Raw genomic sequence first — 20,514 nt, 5'->3', positions numbered from 1 at the left:
CTCCTCCACCCAAATGACGCCTTGAGCTTAGAGTGCACTTGACTCTGGCACAACTCAAGTCTCTTCATCGTCATCGAGAGAGTGTCGAAAGCAGGAGCCCGCAGACACGGAGAATCAAGAGAGATCGAAATATATGCATAGCGAAACCAAACCCATGAATGAAATTAAACCACATTCCTCTCATTTTTTTCAACCACCACGGACGTCACTCGGTGTGGCAAATCATTTCAGATATACATAATCTTTGTTTCGTAAAACTGTCATGCTTCAAAAGACGTGTCTGTGACTGCATTTACGTGGAGTATGAAAAGTATAGGAGCAGCCCTCTTCGACTTGTTAGGAATGTATGATATGAATTTGGGAATACAAATTCGCTTTTGTGGCTTGGGGCAGTTGTAGTGTTGCAGGTGACGAGAAGGAGGCTTGGCCGAACGTTCTCACGTCGAATTCACGCCACATGGAAACATCCTCGAAGCTCGTGTGCCCACATCATCATCAAATTAACTTAGTGATATATTAGTGGGCGATAACTCAGTTCTAATGGCACACCTCGGGCCGTGTCTAGATGAAATGACGGCATCGGCCCGTTGGAATGAAAATAAAAGAAAGGGAGACATTAGTCTGCGGGTTCAGACTTTAACAATCTTCATGATACTACATATTTCAAACGCATCTTTTCTTCAGTATGTCAAAACCTTGGAAAATGTAACTACGGAGTGTCTCTCGTCGGCTGTTCGTGTCCCGGATGACAACAACCCCCTGGTACACTGTACCTACATCTTGTTGACGTACATCCTAATGATTTTCTGAGCGGGAAGAACTTCATTGATTCTCTGACATGCTATATTGGAGCATGGCTTAATCAATGACATAATCAACATAAAGTCACCTAGAATATTGTAGGAGACCTGCAATCATAGTCAGTATCATTCCAAGGTTAGATGGAATGTCGATTTTTAACATTTACTATCGACTGCTATTCTGCAACGTCATTGCAACAATTCTACTGATAGTAGCAGCAGTGGCGGGGGTTTAGGGGGGTTAACCCCTACCCCCCCCCCCCCCATCCCCGGGCTGCGATGTGAAAAGATTAATTTCTTATGACATTTTTTCAACCTAATGCTTATAATCCTGCATAATGTCACTCAGCAATCTGTTACAAAGCCTTCGGCATCTGAATGCAATGACATTTTTAAGATTACGTATCGTGTTGATCACATGCATTACATCTGAATACTTTACAGCACTTTGTACCTATTGCCCCCCCTTTTTTTTCTTGTTCTTCACATAATTTCGTGTACGCTGATAGAAGCTTTTCACTTACTTCGTGTAATTGTATCGCAAAGCAGCAATAGAGCTCCAACATGGATTTACTTGATTACCTGAAACCATTTTATCAAAATTTTGGTGACAGAGTGTTGATTGACAAAATCGGCCTCTCTTCCTCCTCCTCCTCCTATCTCTGGCTAGTCAGAAATAAATAGTCTAATCTCGACGAAATAGTCTGATCTCGACGACTACCACAGAAATACGTGAAAACAAGAAGACGGAGAGAGGAGGAGGGGATTGCTTTCCAGCTCGCGTCGGCCAGGCGAGCAGGCAGGTTTTGGGTTGCCCACCGAAGTGGTCTTGTGTTCTTCGCTTTGCTCACTCCAAGTTTTTTCCCCATCAGTTATGACAACGTGCCCCCCGTTAGGGGGACGCATATACAGCGTTTCTCAAAGTTGCAGTCTGACATTCACCGTTGATCAATATTAAAGCTCCTCACTAAAATTTTCCCCTTTTTTTTTCGAAACAAGCACGAGGGGACGTAACTATCCGGGTTCCCCCGTTCCGTCTGATTGTGCGTATGTAATGAACAAAAAATAGTGTTCATTTGCTTCCAGAAACTCGACGAAAAGAAGATATTACTACAGTTATGTTATTCATCTCAGGTATCAAATTACTGAAGAATTTAAGTTTGGTTTGAATGAAAGTTCCAAAAGCCTGAAATGATGGGGCATCAAAGAAAACCAAGTAATCAAGATTTAGAGCATGTAAATACACTTAGGAACGACGAGACAAAGAGGTAGGCCTATCAACACACACAAGGCAGAGATATACATGATCATACGTGTATGAAGAGTGAAAGGAAGATTGAATTACGATAACAATTAAATCCATTAGTCATGTTCTTTAATCATTTTAATGTGCTCCTAATATTTCGAGAAAAGCAAATGATTTACAGCGTTTAATAAAGGGCAAAGTCATGCCCCTAGTGACCTGCCAGAGCCGATACTGCGTGTTGATGTTGCACAGAAAAAAAAAAAGAAATTAGAGTTCAGAGAATAAACGACATACAGACAAATGCACCGTAGGTTTGATCATTACACGTTAATCGGCCACTGCATTCATATTCCAAAGTCATCATGAATTTGCTAAAATATAAACTGTGACATTAGAAAAACAGATAAAGTGTCTGTATAATGTTCGTTGAACCATCAGGAAGAAGTCATTAAAAATATGTACGACGAAAAATTTGAACGGATAAGAAAAAGAGGAACATGAACATCGGAGACTAAAGAAGAAGATTAGAAGGAAAAGAAGAAGAGGAATTCAAACACTGAGAAAAAAAGAGGAGGAAAAAAGGAGGCTGGACGGGGGGAAAGGGTAAATTAAGGTTGCTCCGTGTAGCTTCCGGAGTAGCACTGCTCTTCCTGAGGTCTGAGCCTAATGCTATACCTTATGCAAAGTCAGTGTGAGCAGTGTTGTCCGTTTACCCTCCTGTACACCTGGTACATAATTATGAGTCGAGAGGGCCACAGTGTGCAGCACACATTATCTAAGGGTGGGGTGATGTTCGTTTATCCGAACGTTCGTTAATCCCAAAATGAAATAAGGTTCGTTGATCCGAAAATGAAATAAAGTTCGTTATTCCGAAGGATCGTTGATCCGAAGATGGGGAAAAAAAGTTCGTTATTCTGACGGTTTGTTGGTATACGCACCTTCCTATATTTGGAATAACGAACCTAATCGCATTTTCGGATGAATGAACCTTCGGGATAATCAACCTTCATCGGATGAATGAACTTTCGGTATAACGAACCTTCGGAATAACAAACTATAACCCTAAAGATGTGCGCGCGAGGCGGGGATCGAAACCAGGGTCTCCTAATAAAGATGTCACAAAACTTCAACGGTTGCAAAATTCTGCTGCCCGATTGTTAACTTTTACTAATAAGTTTTATTCCATATCACCAGTTCTCCGTTCCTTACATTGGTTACCTGTAGAAAAAAAAAGGATTATTTTCAAGATTCTGTTATTAGTACATCATTCAGTTCATTCTTTTTCCCCCCATATACATAAGTAATTCTGTTAAAAAATACAATCCGACACGAAGGCTACGTTCATCATTAGATACATTCTTACTCCAAACACCCAGAGTAAAACATGGGTCTATGGTGATCGTGCTTTTTCCGTTATGGGACCAAAACTGTGGAATCAGTTACCTCTTCAGTTAAGGGAACTGTCATCTACAGAGTCATTCAAATCCTAACTTAAAACTTATCTGTTCCTTTCATACTGAGGACTGTAATTGCTGTATGTCATTAATGTTGGATCAATATTGTATTCTTAATTGGTATATGTGGTATTCTTTATTTGGTACATATTCGTTTTTGTGTACCATTTTCTTCTTTGTTGAAATGTTTGAATATGTATATGCATGTAAATATATGATATCTTTTCATTTTTGAAGCGCCAAGAACACTGAAAAGTGGACCTGTGCGCTATACAAGCAGCCACTATTATTATTATTATTATCATTATTATTATTATTATTATTATTGTTATTATTATTGTTATTATTATTATCATTAATTAGGAGTCTATATATAGGAGATGGTTTTGTATGACGTAACATTTTCTTCAACACTATGGAAACCATTCATATTTGTATATTATGCCTACTTTGTTTGTGGTTCTATAGCCTTTTCCATAGAGAACTACTGAATTGTTTAAAGGGGACCTCCGTATGATTTTCAGACTTTTACATTTGAACAGCTATAAATCAGTTAAACTGAGTACATAGTTTCAGAATTTATAGTGATTGGGATAAGGAGTGAGAATGTTTTCAAAATTTATAACAAATTGCAATGAACAAGGATGATGACATGACAGCCTCACCATAAGCATGATAAGAATGCATGAGTTGGGGCTCAAGGAAGTAGAACAAAAGAAGAAGGCATGCATAGATTTTTCACAGGTGAACTTGTTGAGCAAGTGGTATTGTAATGGAATTACACTGCTACATTTATGAAATATATGAGGCTCTGATGTCATCAACACTGTTCAGTGTAATTTGTTTAAGATTTTCAATTTATTGGTTTCTCTGCTCAAGGACCACAATAAATTCCAGGAATCTATACATGGAGCTGTTGATTTATGTACGACATGATGTGAAGTTATGAAAATCGTCCGGAATGCCCCTTTAAGATTTGAAATCCTTGTGGTTCTTTGTGCGAAAGACTTGCCAATGAGAATAAAACAACAACAAGAAACAAACCACGAGTCTTATCCCGCATCTAGAGCGGATGGCTTTTTGGAGGAAAAGCAGGATAACATTTTGCCTTTTGCTCCGCTTCTCCTCTCTAGTTGAAACTCATTTACGATGAAATCCTTCCGTATTGAAAGTCGGACGGTTTGAGACAGTCTTGGCTGCCTTTGGTCTTTTTTTCTTCATTTTGTTTTGGGCAGTGGAAAGTCATCGGAGATCGAGCTGACATTTCCCACTGCTCGCGCCATTTAGTTTGATTCATAAGACATTGTCGTCTGCTCCAGAACGAAACCGTTCCTGTCGTATCATCCCTTTATTCGGATAAAACGAAGTCCATTATTTAATTCCGATATTTGCTCTCCGCATTCAGAAGCATATTTGAGGTGACCTAAGAGCACGTATAATTGTTAAGCGCCCGTTTCAACCTTTATTTACGTACCCAGCCTCACAGTACGCATGTACTTCCGCGGCTTTGCAAGAAAGCCACATTTGCCATTCCGCGAATGTTCAGCCCCACTCTTTCAAATTGGTGTTATATTGATTCGGGTTCTCTACACCGTCTTTTTCTTCAAGGCACCAATCGTATTAGCCATCACACTCTCGCACTTTAACGAAGGTAGAGCCAAGACTGTTAACATGGTGAGCTCCTTGCGAATCGCCACTCAAATGCACTTCGCCTGATTTCTTCAGAGAGAGAACGTCGTTATTCAGTCGACAAGGTAACCACTATCTGCCAAAGTATGTAGGGTCTATTCATTAAGCCAGGAGCATGTACACCTGTGACAAGATTCATCACAAAACCACGCTTCGAGGGAGCGGGAACAGGCGTTGGTTGAATTGAAAAACACGTCAACACGCTGATTGCTCTTACAATGCCCTATAACAAAGTGATCTGAAAATTGCACAAAAATGCGTCTAAAGCTGATTGTATACGTAAGCCGCAGTTAACAAGAATTGGCAAGTTTCGAGTGGCTGTTGAACCCACGTGGCGTCCCGTGACCCCTGCCCTTGGGCCTTGGGCTTTCAAGATATTATCCAAAAAACACCACACTCTCTCCCCACAACATGTGCACTCTCTATTTCACCCTATTCAACCCCGAGCCTATGTGCGAGCGTCAGCTCTGTACTTTCCTATTTGACATTTACTCGTTTTTATTGCATGAACGTTTGATTTACAATAGAATACGAGTATCCTATATATTCCGTGGATGACATTTCTCTTCCATCCCAAACTTGAATAAGGTTAAGCCTACCTTGATCGAATCGTACTTTAGATTCACGGGAATATGAAAGACGTCAACGTATTAATGTTAATCGCGCAATTTTGTGGTCCCTGTCATATTTTGGGATGTATTTTGGAAGCTAAGAAACTGTGAGATCTGTTTTATAATCAACATCCACATTATCCTTTTGCGGGTTGCTTACTTCATGTGGTGTATGTTTCTTTTATTATCATGCATGTCGCTATGCATTTTTTTAAATCAACAGAATAGTTGTCACTTTTTGTTATCACTTGACCTCTCAATGCATGATATTCGGGTGAGGCAGCCATGACGATCTTGTTATCAACTTTTACCATCTAATATTTGTAATCTGTGCATAAATTTCCGAATACCAAACGACTAAAACAAATTAATATAAACATAAATGACAGGTCCACAATTGAGAATGATATGGTCTGTAACAGATTTGATTTTTCTTACGCAGTGTATCTCATTTTTCTTCAGAGCCTCCTCACAAAGGAAACGTTTGTATCTGTTTCGGGCCGTACCACTTAGGCTACATCATCTCAACTTTCCTCAGGTGGGGAAAGTGCAATCTTATTCGATATAACCATGCATATTAGTGTTCGTGTCACGTTCGTCGAGTGTCTTTCCTAATGTGCGAGATATAGTGGAAGGCGGAAAGGCGCGTGCGGACAATCGTCTTCTCGGTCTTCCTCATGTAACCCCCACTCGAGTTCAACAAGAAGAGCGCGCGTTATTCAATCTAAATGTCAACCCTGAAATTCGACAACCATTGCACTGAATTTGTCGACAAGGACAGCAGCATTACGGAAACGAGCTTCTGATAGGACAAGTCTGCTCGATGTCCATCATATCAATTACACATCAGGAAGCGTGACCAAGACAAAGTTGACAAAAGCAAAAGAAGAGGTTTTTCACAAATCATAACTTGCATTGATTCATTGGCTTTTTGCATTTATTGTAATAAACCCGGTTTCACAAAATATCTTAATGCAGCAATGTCTACGGGTTTCTGCTCAGGGTTGTTTAAAGACAAAGATTATGTTTTCCATCGTCAATACGTTTGAAAAGACAAGACAGAGAAAAAAGCAACAACAACACTAATTTGCATAGAACTGAAAGGGTAAAGGGGAACTAAGCTAAAAAGATACGCGCATTTAATCGTTGCAGCAAATTTGGAAAGCGATGGGTCCTATGTAAGATTCGTACGCGGCTGATCGGGTTCATTTCCAGGCAGAGTTGATGGAGTAGAGGCAGAGTGAGTCGAAGAGGTCGAAAAGACAGAAATAGACCGATAAAGATCAAAAATGTAGGCAGGGGTTAAAAGAAGCGATATGAGACCGGAACGAAATTCCGTACAGTAATATTGGGGACTTATTTAATGACATGCCATACTGTGGTTTCTGCTTATTTCAGAGTAACGAAATTATGCATTCTCGATGCCGCCAAGATATAGAATATTGTGTGCTTGAGTATTGGCGGGGAGCGGGAGTTTTTTTGTTTTTTTTTTTGGGGGGGGGAGGGAGGGATTGATATGTTCATATCGGTATATACGTGGCATCGGGGACGTGTATACCTTGCAGGAGTCTACCGATTTGTTTCTTTCTGAACAGCCTTGATTCTAATCATGTTGCAGTAGACTCCTGCTGTACTTCACCTCTATCAAATCACATGCAACGTGGGCTCGGTCTAATTCACTTTGAAGCCAAGGTTCGTCTGCAAGCCCGCTAAAGTTGACACCTGTCCTGATAAGGGCGCGCTTTCGAAGCGAAGATCTGGTCAACTCTTCTTTCTATCGATCGTCTGCTTTCAAGCAGTGTGCCTCTCTTCATTTTTTTTTTTCTGAGAAAGAGATATTACGGAATAGTTTTAAATGGAGATTTTTTTTTAAAAGATTTATATCATGTCTGGAAGCTACAGGTACTGAAATAGAAGAGAAACTTTATCAAATGCCGAGAAAAAAAAATAGTGTTATCGCCATGCCAAAGAATTCGTTGTGCTTGTTTAATTTGATTGCCTTTTTTAAAGCGCCATGCATTGACGCAAAATGCAATAAAAGATGAAAATCTTCACTTTACGGGCAGTGTCAAAACAAAATAATAGCCGCATAATCACCAAGAATCTAAATGACATGTACAAGAGCCTATACCGTCGAGGTTGGAGGAAATATTTTTGATGGTTACAAACGAGAACGCCTTTAACCTCCATTTCATACTCGCGGCGATGCGACGTTCCGAAAACCCAGAAATAATTGCTGATGGAATATGTTTACTCATCCTATTTGATATTTGATATTCGGGTTTTGAAGTTGTTAAAAATCTGTCAACCGGATCATGCGGAATCACACCTCGGTCTCACCGAGCGATGGCGGTAAAAAATAATCCGTCAGACGTTGAGGGCTAAAGTCACGTGTCGGGTTGTTTACTATGTAAAGACCTGGAGAGGGGCATTTTGAGCGGCTTCAACTTGGCACCGACACTGTTGACGGTCATCTCATCGACAGGATCCCCGCCACCCTCGATTGGCTGTCGTATGATGGCGTGGTGACGGTGCTCTCTGGAGTCGAGGAATGTTGATGTGTGTTTCAGATCTCACAGCCGCCATGCCTGGCACGAGTGGCGCCCTTCGTGTACAAGGTATCGTGCGATTACCCATCAGGAATACTACCACAGTCTACGGTACTAAGCAATGCGATAACTCGATCAGACAGTATAATCAGGGAATCATGCCTGCTACAATAATGATCGCATACTGAATTGAAATGTAAACAATTACACGTACCAATTGTGTGATTTACACACATACTAACAACTACACTATGGTATTCTGAGTGTCACAGTGCATGGCAAAAACAACACTAGTCACTGACGGATGTTAAGGCATTACAAGACCCATAATGTTTTTACTTTGTTTGTTATCTCGAATGCAGTAGTAACATTCCTATGTGCTTTCAATGTCACCTGATTTAAAACAAAACAAAGCAAACCAAAACAAAACAGTAACAGTACCACATATTCAACCTGGAGTTAAAACGTTGGCACGGAGTGAAGAGATGCTTTTTAAATTAAATCTATTGTTGAGCATCAGTCGACACAATACCAGCTCTCACCTCCAAATGAATGAATGAATGAATAAATCAATAAATAAATGAATAAATTGATAAATAAAGGAATGAATAAATGAATAAATGAATAAATGAATGAATGAATGAATGAATAAATAACAAATAAATAAATCTATGAATAACTTCCCATGCCCACCATCACAAAAGTATCCTCAAATCCATTACTTAGAATCAGATAAGAGAGAGGGACATACAACCCGTCACCCATCCACCTCCGTTCTTCAATTTCTACCATAGACTCCTGTTTGACTAGAGACTACACGGGCAGTTCTCCCTAAAAACATATTCCCACACCGTTATGTTCAAGTAATCCCTTCCATATATCGCATGGCGTTCTTCTGACTCGATACCGGCCCGACGCGGGAGAATTCACCCTCAATGATTTTGTTCCTTCGTAGAAATAGAATCCGCCCAGTGTCTATAGGTGGAAGAAAACACAAAACAACACAAAGTTGGACGCGTTTGGAAGAAGCGGGCACCTGCGGCTGTGCACACCGCTTCTCAAACATCGGCAAATACGGCGATTCCTCCTTGAGTAAGCAGGGGCGGTTGCTCTCCGGATAAGAAAAAGGAGGAAGGGAAAATCCATCGGTGATTGTTTTCTAGCACCCCATGGCCAACCGATCCCAACAGGAAGACGGTCAACACATTCATGCCACTTGACAGTTTGTGGCCTCAATTCGCTCTGCGCCCCTTTCTCGTCCTGTATGCATGGCGCCCGGAAATGTTTTCTGGGTGGAAAACCCTAACCCTAACCTTGTGACATCCAAATTACCCTCATCAAACGAAACGCGCCTAAAGATATCCACATTACAGATTCATGGAATAAACATGAAAACGACAGCGGGAAAAGAAGTCATACACACATACACACAAACACACACACATACACATACACACACACACACACACACACACACACACACACACACATATATATATATATATATATATATATATATATATATATATATATATCTTTTTTTTTTTTAATGACCAGGAGCAGACGTATACCCTTGTGTGTATGTCTGCTTCAGAAACAGATTTTAATCTAACATCACATCGCAGCCTGGTCGCTGATGAAGAATGCGATGACTAACCTGTTTGGTGTCTTGTTTCTAAAACATGCGCTTTCCTCGCCAGGATAAATCGTTTAAATCCATTTAAGGTTTTTATCACATCTTTTTTTTTTTTTTAATGAACGTGTTATACACGCAAACGTATTACATACATACAAAATAAACATGGACTACACACATGCACACGTATGTACCATTACGCGACTGCGTAATTCGTATGAAAGAAGAAGGTGATAGTCTTGAAGCGGTTGGCTCTTCTATAATATGTCTCAAATTAATACATTGTAACGTTTTTATCATATCATTACTGCGAACATTCCGGACGCATACTTTGAAAAACTAATCATGATTCATACAAACATTAAGAGAATAAATTTTATGTGGAAATGCTTTTAGGTAGCTTGGAGCGTTTTTCTAATATATATACATACATATATATATATATATATATATATATATATATATATATATATATATATATATATATATATATATATATATATATATATATATATATATATATATATATATATATTGAAACAAGGAAGGAAAAACTAACCAGAAACAATTGTAATAATAAATAGCGAAAACTTTGAGCAAAGAAAATGGGTTTTCATCGGGATCCCGACTTCCTCAAAACAACAATATATGGATTTCGAACAGTCATGGGCTTTACCCAGGTTCTTGTTGCGGGATGTGATACTGAGAACAAAAGCCAAGATCAAACTGTTGCTCTGATTAAATATGCATCTCTACACTTGCCAATGGTCTAGACAGAGCGCACCTCATGAAAGATCGGAGGGACATGGATACTATGTATAATGTAAATTTCATATTTTGGGTGTTCATCAACGTTCTGCCAGTTTTCAGTTGCTGCACATTTTGTGCTTCTCTTGATTGTGGAATTTTGGAGAAATCTACCAAAGTCAAAGCTATGGGCAGAACTTCAAGTAGGAAGATAAAGGTAGGTAGATAGGTAGATAGGTAGATAGGTAGATAGTAGGTAGGTAGGTAGGTAGGGGTAGGTATTTTAAAGAACGTTGACGTTGCTTAGAGTTAAAGTTGACGCTGCACTTCATATCGATCGTTCCACTTCCTAGACATAGGATTGTGCTGCACCCCCCCCCCCCCACACACACATACACAGACACATACATACACGATGCGTTAATTCAATATCAAATTGTACATGCTGTGATAATCAGCCATCGATTTGTAATTTCACGGTCGTTGCCCACTCGAGCAGTGTCAAGTAGCTGCACAACGCAGTGATTAACAACTCCACGCACAAGCTCTCCTTGTGTGGCTCCCGGCGATTATAGATGTTCGCCGAGGAAATTCCACGGGGTCACCTGGTTATCAAAAATATTACAGATAGAGATCGCAACACACAAGACTGTTTTCTCAGGGCAAACAGAATGAAGGCTGGGCGACGAAAATGTATCACATCAAGTTTAAAGACTTGACTCGAGTGTCAGCAGCGTTTGACACATTATGATTATGTTTTTATACCGAAGACAATCGAAGAGTAATCGTCTGACTACACAAGCTCGAAATCTAACGGATCTCTTTTTATTTTTTTTTTAATATTACGTTTCAGTCCACAAATAGTTATTGATTTTTTTTTGTGAAGCTTTCTTCTCAAAGTGATCAAGATTAATTCTCAATGTCTTCATATTTTCACAATGCTTAGAATAGTTCAAAATGAAATGAGAGAGAGAGAGATACAAATGTGCAACAGGTTCTTTCTACTTTATTTATAATGCGAAAAGATGAGTACAAAGAATTGGGGAGCTCGAATACTAGTAACTGAGATAAGACCCTGATACGTGGTAAAAGTAAAATATGCTGGGCATAAACTTGAGAGAACGAAAAGATGACATAGGAATAGAGAATAGGGCAAATCATTATCAAGACGTCAACCTATCTTCTCATACACTCGTAGTCGATTTTCATGCCCCGTCCCAACCTCAAACGAGCAAGACATTTAGAACAATGAATACAACATCTTTTGCAAGCACCCTGATATTCTAGATGTTGGTTCGCCGCTTGACTGCTCTTTGTTCCGAAGGGCGAACAGGTAAGAGACATAGGGCAATGCGCGCGCTGCAAGGAAATGAGATTCTTGAGTGTGCATATAGAAGTCTCGAGTATTTATTTGCCCTTTGGTACATGAGACCAGTGAACAACCCTACATGAGAGAAAGGCGGCATTGAATTATGAATATGGGTAAAATCATGCTTTACAGCGCGTGATCGTTGCGCGCAAGACATCATATTTTGTCTGGGGAATTACCTTGTATCAAGGGGCCCTGAAAAGGGTTTTACCCACTAATTTGATGAATTGATTAATCATTGTGTTGTTTTCATCAAACACATAAAACGTTCTATAGGAGGCGGACTGTGTAATTGGGTTAGCTGCAGAAATCAACTCTAGATTGGCAATCTCTTTTTGGTCTGTATATCGATAGTACAGTATCGATCGCCTCTTAATAGTATACTAGTACGTTGTCTGACTGTAACATAACTAAGATGATCAGATTGTTGTTGTTCAATATATTAACAGACGGATCTTCTTCAAAAAGTCATGCTTTCCTATTAAGTGCGCCACTTGCAAAATAAGTATAACTTTAACTGCTGTGTTCGCTACATGCATTAACATTTTTCCTCGTTTTTTGTTTTTTGTTTTGAGAGTGCCTGCTTGTGAAGACAGCGCTCAAGGTTTTCGGCACGTTGATTTTCAGGATCTTATGGGAGGACGCCAAAAAACCGCCACACCCGTTTTCAAAATGTGACAAAAGCGACGCGCCTCATCTTTTATCAAAAACACAGAGGAATGTTACCTGTTAAAGACTTGTTGGATATGATTCACATACTTATCAAAAATATTATTCTTTCAACATTTTCCCCAACTATAGTAACTAACATGACTTTATTCATACATGGCGACATTAGATATAGCCTTATTGGAGTGAATACTATATTATGTCGAATACTGTTAGAAGAAATGTCATAAACGGCCTCTTACAATTTAAGATTTTTATCAAATCCTCCCTGAGGATTTAAGAATTTTATCAAATTTATTAAATTTATTCAATTAAAATTCAAGAATTTTATTAAATCCTCCCTGATATTTTTTTTCCATTAATAGCTATAGTTTTTGTTAACCTTAGGGTTCATCATCCACCCACCAATTATTCAATCACTGAATTCATTATTAGGTAAAGAAGTAGCCATTACAATCCTTGCTCAGCTGCATGCAGCACCAACTCTATGAAGCACATTCGTTACCATCCTCTGTTCCATTTCCCTTGTTCAGCGTGTAGGTATTCTCTCATTCTCTCCTTTTTTCTTTCTTTCCTTCCATACTTTTCATCTATTCTGGCAAGTTGTGTCATGGTGTTGTGTTTCTTCTGTTTTGTCCCGTCCTGTCGTATATCATATTCGTCACAAGTGTTTGTAAATAAGTAATTTATAGGTTTTATGAGTGGTTCACAATCTACAAGCTTTGCTTTTTAGTGGACCTCTCTATTCTTTCTTCCTTTATTTTTTTCAACTGAAGCATTACTTTGTATTATTTTTTTTTTGCCAGTATGCGCTCCTATGTTTATTGATACCATTTATTAATTGCAAAGACAAATGTTCTTTGTTTATGATGTAAAACCTGATTTATCTTGCGTTATGTTTTTATTGAAAAAGAAAAAAAAGAAGAAGAATGAAAATAAATGAATTGAATTGAATTGAATTGAAATTGAAGATGATTCAATACCCAGTCTCGAGGTTAGATTATTACTCAATCGTTGCCATCACCATTATCAAGTTATCGGATAACTAAACCGGCAAGAATAGCAACATAAAAATAATATCTATTTTGAACAAAGGAAGCCCGTGATAGAATTTGCGATTTTCCAATCACTCTGAATCATCCAAATATTGTTGATGTGTTACTTATTGATAGACGACAGACAGATTGATGGAAAACTCGCTCATGATTGTGATGATGATACATCATAATCTGAAACAATGGCGTCTTGGTGTTTTTAGGCAAGAGTAGACTCAAAAGCCGAAGTGGCTTGCAAGGATGCCACCTTCTAGCAACGTATTTTCTTGTTTGTTTGTTTGTTTTTTCTGTTTTATAAGTGCTGCACTTACAAGGATGTGCTCTCACTGTGTAGTTTTCAGTCATACCCATTCATCAATAAAAATGATTTCATAAATTCATTATCATTTCACTTGGTATAGGTCTTCATTTTAAACAGCGACTGAGGAGTCACATTTTCTGGAGGCATTCTGGCTAAAGTTCGCCATTTTACTCGCCTCTCGCAGACAGCGATGACAAGATACAAAAATTTCGCTAATGGGTGAGGGGGATATCTGATAGTAGCTATGTTTATGCCCTAAAACCATGCAACTGTTTGCAGTAAGGGCTGTTGCTCCTTGCGAGAATTCTACCCAAGCCTCTGATGAGGTGAGCTAAATGTCGACCTATTCAACCTTCTGAGCTGCCTTTGTCAATTAGGCAACATTTGATCTATTGCCGGGAAGGAAGAGATGGTTTTGCGTTTGAGCTTAAGGAGTGGATAGATAAATGATCGCACGAACGTTGGATAAGCTGAAAGCGATTCCGCTATCTCCCTTGGAATATTCATTGTCATCAATTTATTTCATTGTGATAATTTATGCAATGGCATGGATAATATTGTGATTAAAAATACAGACGTCATCCGGTGGAAGAATTAGATTAAAAACAAGTTTAGGGCAATTACGTACACTTAGAGGGTAGAAGGACCTAAAGCGAATGTGATCAATTAGTTTGACATCAGGGGATTTGGTAACTAATGCTGCCTTGACTTTATAATAAACTCATAAAAAAGTGACTTTTTTCAAATGTAGAAGATGATGATATATTTCTTTGACATTGACCTTGTTTTCTGCGACGCATGGAAGGTCTTAAAGAAACATGGTATATTCTTGCATAAAACCAATACCAGATTTGATTTGACTTATCACAAACTTCTCTTTTCTGATTTAATAGAAGGACAGTCAAACGCGACTTCGTTGTATCATTTTATTACATCATTTTTGTTTTGGTAGCAAAGATTTGTAACAATAGCGACAGAAAACAATTAAACAAAATAGCTTGTTCTATAGGTGCACAACAAAGCAGAGACACGCTACTACACAACAGTCTTACAATAGCCGGCCTTTAAGGGGACACGAGAGACAGAAGGAGAGAGAAAGGGATGACAGAGAGAAAGAGAAAGAGAGAGAAAGAGAGAGAGAGAGAGAGAGGGAGAGAGAGAGAGAGAGGTTTTAATATACGTTCCAGCAGCTGTCTTCACCACAAGAGATATTATAGCATTCGTATACGAAGCTATCTCCACCCTAAGTTTTCTCCGCTAATTGGTTTCTTTGCCTTCAGATACATTTTGAATTTCAAAACATTCTCTCTCAACGGTGACTTTAAAGGGAGGGCAGGAGACCTATCTCACAAACATACGACACGAAAAGGATGCATCTTGATATCTCAGTCAAGGATATTATTATCAGGATTGTAATTTTCAATGCACAACTGCATATCGGGGGCATTTTTGCTATTTCGTATTTACCATTACACCACTCACCGTATGTATTGTATTCATTGTTCCTTACAAAATACCTCGGATGGGGATGATGCTTGATATTACATTAAACACTTCGTTTTCATGGAGTGCCCATTTGCAACTCAAATATCCTTATTCGAAAAAGGCATACCAGTTATGATTGTTTGCTTTAAAAAAATACCTTATCTGCTGTACCGTAATTATTATTATCAATGTCACACACGCGCGCACGCAAAAAAAAAAAAAAAAAAAAAAATCGTAGCTTTCCTTAATCGAGTTGGTAGCTCAGCATGACTTTGGTGTCACGGTGTCTGAGCACCTGAAATAAATCATACTGTCACCTGAGAGAATTGAAAAACCGCGCGTATAACACCTTAATGCACCTTCGTCGTTCGAGAGTGTCTTAAGTTTATCGCAAGATGGGTACAGCGCGACGTGCCAGTTCACGTTAGACGACGTGCACGGAACGTTTCACCGGCATGACTTTGTGAACATTCCCTGCATACATCGCCGCTATCTGCACGATGTATCGTCAAATAAGAACTAGAAGTGCAATTAAAGAGAAGAAAAAGAAGAAGAAGGAGGAGGAGGAGGAGGAGGAGGAGGAGGAGGAGAAGAAGAAGAAGAAGAAGAAGAAGAAGAAGAAGAAGAAGAAGAAGAAGAAGAAGAAGAAGAAACGTTTCCTGAGTCTTCATCACATTGATTGCATCTTGCTTGGCGTTCCACTGACTTGGGAGACTGCAACTGCGACGTATATGTATATAAACGAGCCAAAAAAGTTTACTTTGTATGTAATTTATATTCATCAGGAAATCCAGTCCTTAAACCAAATCGAGGACTCCGTGCCGATAACCGCAAGTCTTGCATGTAAACCACAAGACGAATGGGCCAAATACAGGAATGTCTGTATTACAATACTAAAGAGGCGGTCAATAAGAATTATGTTCTCCACAATACCCGCCAGTCATAGGCATTAAGTAAACAGGTGCAGAACTTGCTATGCGCTGCCGGGATATACCATTCATATTTCTATTTTGGTTTTCTGTATCTATCACCCCTCAAATGATTACGTACAGTCATTTATTGTTTTGAACAGATATTACGTTTTGTTAACAGCAGTAAAGGTTTATGCGATAGCGGATGCAGATAACTTCAGTTATTCACATTGAGGAATAACCTGATATTGTGCGTATTATATATATATATATATATATATATATATATATGTATATATATATATATATATATATATATATATATATATAATACGAAGAGTGTGACCTTGCCTTTCAGTATTTGAGAGCTATGCTCCGTTTTTAAGATCTTCAAGATCTAGGATTTATTATTATTTTTTTTACGGCGTTCTTCTTCTACTGATTCGTTAACTTATTATCATCAATGCCGAGCAGACCAATTTTCTTATTACGTTTCTATATATATATATATATATATATATATATATATATATATATCACATGATACTAGATTATCAGACTTAAATCTCAAAAAAGGAGGAAAAAAGACAGCTGTAAAAGCGTGGACTTCACATTGTGTAGTGTGTTTCCACTCAAAAAATTTTCTAAGATAAAAATAAATCCTTCAGCATATCGAAGGTGGTAGAAACTAGAGCATGCAGGAATTACACTGTTTATCTGTGCATTCGTCAATGAAGATTGTAATTTGTGACCGGAATCAGGGAATGGAATCATACCAAATGAGCGGTTGTTTGCTGCCCGGCCTCAAATTCATCGTTCAACCAGGATACATTGAGAGGAGGGTTAAAAATGCATGGCCCTGTCAGATGTGGGGGCAACATAGCTTCACTGCCGTGATGTGTAATCGGTCGGTTGACCCCCAAAGACATGTTTCCCTCCTGGCCGAGTGATAGTTTGTGTGTGTCATCCGCAAGAAGTATGTCACGCGTTCAGTAAAAAACCACCACCACCACCGCGATAAAAAAACAAAAAACAAAACAACAACAACCAAAAAAAGAATAAAACAAAAACAAAAACAAATCCACCCAGAAAACAAAGAATGATGAAGATATCACAGAGGGATGGATACAAAGAGGAAAACAAAATTCTTTCGCATGAATGTTGTAAGGAAATAGGCAGTGTGCCTTTTTTTTCATTTGATTTGATTTGATTTGATTTATTGCTTCAGTGTGGAAAAATAAAAACTTTTGAATACTGGAAGCATAGCTGCAAACAATAATTGTTAGACATCAAATACGACTTAACTACCATTATGACCTGAGGGAAACAAAAATAAATATTGGAACCATTTCGTAGTATACAAGTGGGCAAACAGGCTGCTTCCCAGTAAGCATAATTGTAAGATTTGGAATCTCCAAAAGTAGGAGCCTACTCTTTTAGGATAAGCCAGCTTGATTATATCTCTGGGGCAGATGTAAGTTCATGTAATGGAAAAAAAAGTAGTTGACAAAGGAAGAAGCAGATAGACAATATAGAAAAGGTGAAGAAAAGGCAGAATTCAAACTAAATAGAGAAGCATCATATATGCAAGAGAAGAACAGAGCGGTGAGTAGGAAAGAGAACAATAATGATAATGTGCAGTTCTTAGAAACGCATAGTATACCATAAAGGGTTATCATAGTATATTATGGTTATGAGTCTTTTATGCGTGTATTTGAAAACAAAATTATACACAAAAATTCAATGCTCATATATCAGTAACATAATCAACAATTATTATCATAAGGATAGTCTTTAACACAGATTTGAATTGATCAAAATCTGTAAGACATCTAATGTCTAGGGGCAGATTGTTCCGTGATGATGGTGCCATTCCCCCCCCCCCCCTCCCAAAAAGCCTCGTCACCAAGTAATGTCTTGGATTTCACACTTAATTCAAAATGGAGATTCTTTGACTATCTGAGCGTAGATTACGACCGGGCAGATATGGCTTGAAGGATTTACTGAAATAGGCAGGGGTATTTCCATGATGACATTTGCATACAAGACTTACTGTCAGAGCCTTAAATTTAATAGAAGCCTTTATCGGCAACCGATAAAGACTATCAAGCATAGGAATAAAGTGATAGAGGTGGACAATACGACAGACATTAAACAATTGCCGGTATGATATATTCTGTGGAGTGATTTTCAATCTATTTCGTGTTGACACAGGAACTGCGTAAATGTAAATGTGATCTTTACTGGTTGTTCTGAGATTCATCATCCACTGAAAAGGTTTGATTTCAATTTGATTTTGCAATTTGATGAAATCATGAATAGAAAAAAGGGGGTCGGATTAACGATACTATGTATAAAGAAATTTAGCGGTAGAGTATAGGCTGCGGTGTTTCTAGAGAATAAACTACTTCCTCAACAAGAGTTATGGTTTTGTGATTGCGTCGCTATTAGCTTGGAGCATTTCTCGCTAACATGGCCTATGAAAATTGTAACCTTTGCCGAGGACGAAACAGAAGAATCTTATGGATTCGGCTGATTTATGTTTTGTATCGAATAACGAGACGTAAAGTCTCAAAGTACTTAATGCTCACTTGGCTAATATCTCATCTCTCTGTTGTCTGTTCGCTCAAAGTTCAACGCACTGAATATTATACACTTTCAATCTATGGACAAAGAGTTTAATGAAAGCAAGAGACGAAGTCGAGTTCGCTTTCACTAGACATTCCAGCCACCCACATTGTGTGCTGTATTTCCATGATTGGCTTCCTAAATCTGTTTCGTTTCTTTCATTTCTATTCTTGGAAACAGCTTGATTCTGGTTTGCTCGAGATTGAACTATTTTAATAACCAATAAAACTACTTCTATCGAAGAGGGAATATTGTTTCCTTGAGATATATTCTCGGGGAAAATGCTGCGCATTATACCAAACAATTACGACCGCTTCGTGCATAGCAAACGAAATTCTACGGAGAGGAATTACTAAAAAACCTTTGCTTTATGCATGCACGTTATATTAGAGATTTTACTGGGCAAATTTCATACCTCTTATCTGAAGTATAGCAAACTATGTATATGCTTCAGTTGCATGTGGCTATGTGTGCGACGTCTATGAAGATAACATAGAATCGTGATGACGTAAAAAATGTTTTCCTTATTGACAGTCAGTGACAGCCAAATTCACTAATTTGTACAGACAAGAAGAAAGAGTTTTATTATGCCCGCATAATTTCCATGTCAGCTCCCAATCTTAACTGCAATTGGAGGACCTTCCAGGGTAAAATAATTGTGATACCTTTTCCTTGTGAACTGCAGCACTACAATGGGGAAACTCTAGAACAAATTTGATTCTTGACACCTCTCATGTAGTGTCTGAAGTTGAATCCCTCGTTTCTATACTGTATAGTCTAAGTAAAATGAGCCATGTTGTTCTGAAACTTAGCCTTCGCCATGCAGTGGGAGGCAAATGAATATGTCTCGTCTGACAAAATGGAGACACAGACAATTATGAGGGAGGAGGTCAGTCAGGGAGGTCATCTTCATCATTGATTGATTGGGCGGCCAAAGCTCGCCAGTCTTATACCAATGCCACCATATTGCAAAGATTTGGCTCATGCAATATCAAATGCAACATGATTGATAAAGGAATCTCGGTCATCCTTCCGATGCTCAGCACGATTGCAAGACTGCGCACATCAATGTTTGCTAAACACATTGATTACGGGAACCAGATGTATCTTCGATGTCAATTTCAATTACAATTTATTTTCACATTTCTCATTGAAAAAAAAATGCATCATATAATACAACAAAATAGAATGATACATGTGATCCAGTTTGTATGTACAACAAATTATTACTACGTAGAACATGGGGTCAATTCTATCAAAATTGGAATCTATGTGAAAATGTGCCAAGAATTCAAAAGTGATCTACCACCCAGTTGCAACGAGGCGGAAAAATCAATTCCAGTTGTTTCCGAGCCCATGAAATC

The 20,514-nt window shown here is 38.5% G+C and overlaps 1 protein-coding gene across 5 annotated transcripts in view; it reads right to left on the bottom strand.

Annotated features, from left to right (window-relative positions):
• LOC139710208 (neuronal acetylcholine receptor subunit alpha-7-like) overlaps positions 1-20,514 on the bottom strand; it is a 95,783-nt gene that overhangs the window by 36,704 nt on the left and 38,565 nt on the right. The window lies entirely within an intron of this gene.

Source organism: Diadema antillarum, unplaced genomic scaffold, assembly GCF_040938485.1.
Source record: "Diadema antillarum isolate AM-2024a unplaced genomic scaffold, OU_Dant_1.0 seq00001508_RagTag, whole genome shotgun sequence".
Taxonomy (NCBI): Eukaryota; Metazoa; Echinodermata; class Echinoidea; order Diadematoida; family Diadematidae; genus Diadema; species Diadema antillarum.
This window is presented reverse-complemented; position numbering and strand designations above follow the sequence as displayed.